The sequence below is a fragment of the Cebus imitator genome, unplaced genomic scaffold (assembly GCF_001604975.1).
Source record: "Cebus imitator isolate Cc_AM_T3 unplaced genomic scaffold, Cebus_imitator-1.0 Scaffold48, whole genome shotgun sequence".
NCBI lineage: Eukaryota > Metazoa > Chordata > Mammalia > Primates > Cebidae > Cebus > Cebus imitator.
Window position 1 is genome coordinate 2,995,773 of NW_016107363.1, and position 8,374 is coordinate 3,004,146.

General features: G+C 41.0%; 1 protein-coding gene across 3 annotated transcripts in view; it reads right to left on the reverse strand.

Moving 5' to 3' along the window:
* Window positions 1-8,374, reverse strand: part of PTPRG (protein tyrosine phosphatase receptor type G) — a 770,883-nt gene that overhangs the window by 306,334 nt on the left and 456,175 nt on the right. The window lies entirely within an intron of this gene.

Below are 8,374 nucleotides of genomic sequence, written 5' to 3' on the forward strand. Positions count from 1 at the left end.
TTGCGTCAATGTACTCCAGCCTGGCGCTTGGCAACAGAGCAAGACTGTCTCAAAAAAAAAAAACAAATTCAAGTGATATATTCCCTTTTTTTGGTTCTCTAAAAGTGGATTCATTCATTCATTCATTCATTCATTCAATGAATACTTATTGGCTGCTAAATACGTGTAACATGCCAAACAATATACTGAATGGTTTGTGACCAAAAGCCAAGCTTGAGGAAGCCATGGGAAAATGCTCATCCTCATTGTATCCGCTTCCTAAAGAGATCCTAGTTAGAGCTTTAGAGAGAAATCCTGCATGAAAATTAGGTCTCCATAAAAGATAGGGACTAAGCTAATGACCCACTTCTAGAATACTGCAATTAGTTTCAGTACTTCTCGAAATAAAGGACGCATTAAAAGCAAGTGAAGGAACCCTTCTCATACAAATCCCTTTTTATTGCATTCAAAAGGCAGTTTTTCCCCAACTTCTGAAAAAATATACAAGGAATGCTCAATTCGTACAACAGCAAATTAAAGAATAAAATAAGGTAAAAGCAAGTGTTTCTTGAGCCAATTAAACATGCTGCAGCATTGTGCCACCCTTACCCTTTGTTGGGCATGTTTTAGAACAGGGGTCATAAACTTCTCCTGTAAAGGGCAGGCTGGTAAATATTTTAGGCTTTGCCCGCCAATTGGTCTCTAGTGCAACAACTCAATCTTGTCTTTACTGCACAGAAGCAGCCAAAGATAACACTGAAATGAATGGGGGAAGCTATGTTCCAATAAATCTTTATTTAAACACACTGATACTTAAATTTGACAAAATTTTCAATGCATCATGAAATATTACGTCCTTTCAATTTTAAAAAGTCATTTTAAAATGTAAAAATGAGGGACCTATCATTTTGTGACCCCTAAGATGTAATATCTTAGAAGAGAATATCTAAAATCTTATATAAAATACATCTATATATACAGAAATTATAAAATATCTTCTAAAATATTATATTATACCAACTACACACCTTTAGTTCTGATGTCAAAACATCTAGGCATTAGCTCAGTAGTGTATCAGACGCTGTTAATGATTGTTCTCAACCAGTTATAAATTCCATACATAACGTTTTGAATCCAAAGGATGAAGGCAAAACATTTTTATTGCATCTGTTATAATACACCCAGGGAATCAGCAGCATCTTATAAATATTTGCTTTTACCTAAATCATTTATATCTCTGTCAGGGGTCATTTTACTTGTTTTATATGAATAATTAAAAGCATAATTAGGTAACTGTACAATCTGAAACATTAATCTCATTTTTCATTTTACAGTATTTCTCACCAGAGCACACAGCGTGTTACATGCCCAGCTAGCACGTTTTCTGATGACCAGTGATAACACTGAACTGTTTTGAAACAGAGTGTACTGAAGGTAGTCACTGCAGAGCACTGGGTGTCATGCATATGAGCTCAAGACATGTTGGGATCCCATTCTGTCACTTAACAGTGGTGTGACCTCAGGCAGGTTACCTAACTTCTCCGTGCCTCAGTTTCCACCACTGTTCAAATGGTGATAATTATTGCAGTGCCTAAATTTTACTTTCTCTGCAGTAAAATATAACTTCAGAGAAAGTTATATTTTTAAGCAATATTCTCTTTCCCACACAATAACAAATGTCATTAGGCAGGGACAATAGCAAGAGCAGGAGTGGCCCAAATACTATTTGAGAGGAGATCTTTTATTTAGTTAGTTTTGAGATGAAGATTCCCTCTGTTGGTTCTGAAAAGCAGGGAAGTGAGAGAGGGCTTCTCAAGAAAATGTCCCAAACCTGAAGCAATATGGAAACATTTGCATGCCAAAAGGGATGTGACACTGGTCTCCTTTTTCTCTGGAGGCTTCTCTCTCTGGATATCTTTTCCCACACGTTTTCCTCTTTTCTGTTACCTAGGTCTGCACCTTGATTTCTACATTCTAAGTTCTCTGTAATTTGGCACCCAAGCCTGCCCTGGATAAGAATACATGGGCAAAAACAGCAATAAGATACCATTTGGAGTCTATCAAATTGGTAAGGGTTGTTTTGTTTTGTTTTGCTTTTTTGGCGGGGGGAGGACAGAGTCTCGCTCTGTTGTCCAGGCTGGAGTGTCCTGGTGCGATCGCTGCTCACTGAAACCTCAGCCTTCCCAGTTAAAGTGATTCTTCTGCCTCAGCCTCCCAAGTAGCTGGGATTATAGGCATAAACCACCATGCCTAGCTAATTTTTATATTTTCAGTAGAGACAGCGTTTCACCATGTTGGCCAGGATGGTCTCAAACTCTTGACCTCCAGTGATTCAACCACTTCGGCCTCCCCAAGTGCTGGGATTACATAGGTGTGAGTCCCGCGCCCAGCGGGGAGATCTTAAGTATTGAGTACCTGCTTTTAGTTCACTAAAACACGGAATAAAAACGATACTGTCTTTTCTGAATTCTTTCTACCTTTTTGATCATATCAAAGGAAATCATAGTTGGGTGCTAATATAACCTGTACATTTCCCTGGTACTCATTCATTTCCCCCTTTTACTCAAGAGTAAGCATAATGATAAAATTTAATAACATGGGCAAGGTTGATTTATTTTTGTAGACTATGAACATATTTCTAACAGTAAGTCTCTCCCAGTCAAACAGAACTGGTTTTTCCAATTATAGTGTTGATAAAGAATTTTCTTTTAAAATCAATTCATTTAATTAAAATGAAATAAGTAAATTAGAGGAAAAACAGTACTACAAAAATAATAATACAAATAAAGTTGAATTTAAAAATTAAAACAGCAGCAGGAAAAGTTGAATCTGGATAAGGCCCAAATTGAAAGGTGCCTAGCTAACATCTAAAGACTGGAGAACAATGAATGGTGTTATAGACTGAAAGTCCTTGTCTCTGGAAAGTCACAAACTGAAACCCCAATCTCCCATGTAATGGTATGATGACAGGGCCTTTGGGAGGTGGATTAGGTCATGAGGATGGAGCCCTCATGAATGGCATTAGTGCACTTAAAAAAGAGATCTCCAGGCTTGGCGCAGTGACTCACACTTGTAATCCTTCCATGATCTGGAAGGCCAAGGGGGGCGGATGACCTGAGGTCATAAGTTTGAGACCAGCCTGGCCAACATGGTAAAACCCCATCTCTACTAAAAATCTAAAAAAAAATAGCTGGGTATGATGGCGGTCACCTATAATCCTAGCTACTCATGAGGCAGGGGCAGGAAAATCACTTGAGCCAGGGAGGCAGAGGTTGCAGTGACCAAGATCATGCCACTGCACCCCAGCTTAAGTGACAGAACAAGACTCCATCTTTAAAAAAAAAAAAACAAAGAGGCCCCCAGCCAGCTGCCTTCCCTTCTACCATGGTAATACACAGTAAGAAGGTATCAGCTATGAGTCAGAAAGCAGGTCCTCACCAGACACTGAATCTGCTGATGCCTTAACCTTGGACTTCCAGCCTCCAGAACTCTAAGAGATGTTTATTGTTGAGGCCACCCAGTTTATGTTATTTTGTTACAGCGGCCTAAACTAACTAAGACAGCTGGGCTAAGAGAGAAAGACGGGAAAGCTCTATGTGGTGAAGGAACTTTCTAAAACCATCCTGGTTGTGGCTAATGTAGATTTCGATTAAATCAAAGCAGAATGATGGAGAGTGTAGAAGAATCTGGAAGCTTCAAATTCAGGGTTTCTTAACCTAGAGTCCAAAAGTCCACAGCCCTGGCTACCTATGGGCTCTGGAGGTCTATGCCTTCCTGATACGAGAAGTAAAATTCTGAGCACGGTGCACACACGGAGCTTAGGACTCTGCAGCCAGTAAGTCCAAACTTGAATCCTAGCTCTGCCACTGTCCACTGATGAGAAAGTTAACGAGCCTCTTGGTGCCTTGGTTCCTATTTTGTAAACTTGGAATAAGATAGAAGCCACTTACTTCACAGGTGAAGAGATTCACAAGGGCTGATATACGAAGAACACTCAGAGCAGCAATTCATACACATCACAGACTAGCATTGGTGTTATGCAACCGTTAGAAAGGTTATTATCCTAGAGAAGAATCCACAGCTTTCACCAGATTCTCCCCATGTCTGGGGCTCCGCATGATGTAAAGGCATTCCAGGCTGTGCAAAGGGCCAGGGCAAAGTGCGGGTCAAGTAACATCTTAAATAAGGAATTACTTTTCTCCTGAACTGGAAGGGTTGACCAACTACCTGGCATTCATAGCATTTTTTGCAGGACATTCACCAAGTGTTTATAAATTAAATCTAACATGTGTGTAAAACACAGGCAAAAGCAAATGTTCACACTAAAATCTAAGTAAACAGCAGCAGGTGCTAAAAAAGTAAAGAAAAAAATGGATGAGAAGAAACCTAGCTGCTTACTATCATATCCTCCTACCCTCGTGCACTCTGCCAAGACTATAGGGTAGAAAAAAAAAGCCTCCCACCTAATGGTGAGATCCCCAGACCACTTTCCACAATACCTGCGACATCGCAGGGATGCCTTGGGGCTCCAGGTAAAAGGGAAATGCTCTTGTCTGAAAGTCAGAATGCGTTGGCTCTAGTTCCTGTCTTCCACGAATTTCCCTGTAGACACTGACATTTATATTTTTCAAATACTCAATAAATATTTACTGAGTAATCACTGGCGGAAAAAGGCGGGTAAATCAGATACAACTCTTGTCCTTATGGAACTTACGGCTGATGGGAAATATAGGTCCCAAGAAGTAACAGACAACAGAAGCAAATCTGAAAGTGGGACAAGAAATACCATCTGAGCATCCAACCCCAGAGGAGAGAAGGGGAGAGCGTCAAGGTCTGAGCTGAGAGTCAAAGGAACTACCCCAGGGACATGTCGACAAGACGGGAGAACATCAAGAAAGAATTAGCAGGCCAGGCGCGGTGGCTCACGCCTGTAATCCCAGCACTTTGGGAGGCCGAGGCGGGTGGATCACAAGGTCAAGAGATCGAGACCATCCTGGTCAACATAGTGAAACCCCATCTCTACTAAAAATACAAAAAAATTAGCTGGGCATGGTGGCGTGTGCCTATAGTCCCAGCTACTCAGGAGGCTGAGGCAGGACAATTGCCTGAACCCAGGAGGCGGAGGTTGCGGTGAGCCGAGATCGTGCCATTGCACTCCAGCCGGCGTAAAAAAAGAAAAACTCAAACTCAAAAAAAAAAAAAAAAAAAAAAAAGAAAGAATTATCTCAGGCAGTGGCCCCCTGGTAGTGGTAATGAGTAAGAGAAAGCCAAGGTGACAGGTACTTAGACAGCAGGATAGGACGCTGAGGGCATGAGGCAGGGACAGTGAGCCGTCTGTGTTTGTCCCAAGAGAAATGGGAAGTCTTTGATACTGAGAGAGAGAACAAGAAAGAAAGAGGGAGAGACAGACAGGCAAGATCAGATTAGGGAACTAAGTCGATTACTCTGGCTACGCTGTGGAGAAGGCCTGGGAGGAAAGCAGTGCTGGTCAGTACAAATAAGTGAGGGGTTGATAGCAGTAATCCAGTGAAGAGTCACTGGACACGCTGAGTCGGAGCAACCTTGGATATCCAGGAAATGATAAACCTCGGGATTATTCTGGGTCTCGTTAACCCATCACTAAACTTAGTGAGATGAACAAGGTGGATTAGTTAACACTTTAACCACAGAAGATATGAAATCCAGGCTCGGTGACTCACACCTGTAATCCCAGCATTTTGGGAGGCCCAAGTGGGTGGATCACAAGGTTAGGAGTTCAACACCAGCCTGGTCAAGATGGTGAAACCCTGTCTCTACTAAAAATACAAAAATTAGCCTGGCGCAGTGGTGGGGCCTGTAATCCTAGCTACTCAGGAGGCCGAGGCAGAGAATTGCTTGAATCTGGGAGGTGGAGGTTTCAGTGAGCTGAGATTGCGCTACTGCACTCCAGAGTGAGACTCTGTCTCAAAAAAAAAAAAACAGAAATATATGAAGACACACACCACGCATACACTCATACCCACACACCCAAGTCCTCCCCCATCACAAACACACTTTTCCTAGAAACTTCCTAACCAACCTCTTGATTACTAAAGGCATGCATGTTACACTTGAGCAACCATGCCTCTGTGGGATCACATCTTGCATGGGGGCTAGGCACAAAAGTCCATCAGTTTTGAAGGGAAATCAGACATCATGAAGATTGCTATTGAAAACCTTGTAATGGGCTAGGCACAGTGGCTCAAGCCTGTCATCCCAGCACTTTGGGAGGTCAAGGTGGGGGCAGATTGCTTGGGGCTGGAAAATCAAGACCAGCCTGACCAACATGGAGAAACCCCGTTTCTACTAAAAATATAAAAATTAGCCCGGTGTGGTAGCATGCACCTGTAATTCTAACTACCTGAGAGGCTGGGGCATAAGAATCGCTTGAACCTGGGAGACAGAGGTTGCAGTGAACCAAGATGGTGCCACTGCACTCTACCCTGGGCAATGTAGCAAGACTCTGTCTCAAAAAAAAAAAAAAAAAAAAGAAAAGTCCCTGTCAGGTGCCCATCTAAACTGGTAGCTTGGTGCTGACCCTCAGCAAGGCTTACACATCCTTGTCTCCACAGACCTTAGAAGAAAACAGAGACTCTTCAGGGCTGTACAAAGGCAGCAGTTAGCTTGAGCGGGGTTCTACAATGAACAATAGGGCAAAGAGTATCTTTCAACACTCACTTGACCTTGGGGAAGGGATGGTTACCCCTGGCCTGTGTCTGAGCAGAGCAGCAGAACCACATCCTCCTCCAACACTTAGCTTGGATCACATGCTCAATTAGGGACATCGCTTGTGGAAATGACCAAGGTTGTTAAGATCTTATTTTTCTCTTTTTACCAGCCTGCAATCTGTTTGTTCATGACTTAACGTGCTGAGAAGTTCTAAAAGCCAGGTAAAATAAAGTCAATACAACAGTGTCCCAATACTTATCTCAGTTTTATGGGCTCAGTAACATACTACATAATGACTCCTGACCTGCCCATCTATACCTAGTTTCCCAGCCATTGATTCTTGTGTGATCAGAATAACCATTTCTTTAATCCATCTGCGTCAGATGGCATATGCAGACAAATGGGAAAGGCTGTAGACAAAGAAAAAATATAATACACCAACAATGTGGGAAGATGAAAGTAACATGCCTTGTGGTAAACACATTTATTATTTGCCCTCAGTTTGGGATGTAAGAAAAAATAGTTTTAAAAAAACAAAACAAAACCCTCCCAACAGTTAAAATTCATAGGAGGCCATGTCTTATTAACATACATCAGAAGCGCCGTCTAAGTCTTAAATTCTGATTATTTTGCTGGAAGCTAATGCTAGGAACAGCAAGATTGTCTTGAAATGTTCTTGATGAATGCATTATCTTTTCATTCTACGAAAATGAAAGAAAGGGAAATAACTTTAGATGAAATCAAATGGGAACTGGCACAATAGATAGTTACGGTTCCTCAGGAAGAAACAGAGAGATGCTATCTGTCTTGTGAAGATATTTTAGACAACTTTCGAGAAATGGGCTAGGTACAACCAAGTTGCTCTATTGATTATGCTGGATTGGATATATAGCACTCTCCGGGGGTTAAGACAGATCTGAACATTTAAGCTGTTTTATGGGAGAGTTACTGTCTGTATGTAATAGGCCACTTTAAATATTAACTTTCTCTATTCATATTTTAATATACAAAAGACAGAGTCTATTTTACAGAGAAGTAACCTGTAAATTTCCATCAGAAAAAAATAAATACTCCCTCTTTAATTTATTTTCTGGAACTACGAAGTTCCAGAAAATACTTTTATAGGAGAAAAATATGTGTTGCTTAAAAATTAATGATTTACGAAAGTTTGTCTAGGTATGCAAGATAGATATAAAATGAATGATGGCAACAAAGACAGACCCTGTGGCTTATGATACATGAATTCTTTTTAAATTAAACTTTTAATTTTTCTCAGAATAGCAGATTCACATGCAGTTATAAGAAACAATGCAGAGATACCATGACCCCTTTAACACATGTCTCTTCATTGTACCATCTTTCAAAACTATAGTACAATGATAGGTGCTTTCTTAAAAAAAAAGAATTATGCAGGTTTCATATCAATATTATTCCAAGTGTAAATTATCAACGCCACCCTAATTTAGCCTGTACTAATATGTACTGTTCAGTTGCATTTATATGATCTAGACAAATACAGCAAATGAATACTAATTTCTCCAAAATGCTAAACATTTATGAACTCATGTGGCATATTAAGACCTACAGAGGGCCGGGCGCGGTGGCTCAAGCCTGTAATCCCAGCACTTTGGGAGGCCGAGGCGGGTGGATCACGAGGTCAAGAGATCGAGACCATCCTGGTCAACATGGTGAAACCCCGTCTCTACTA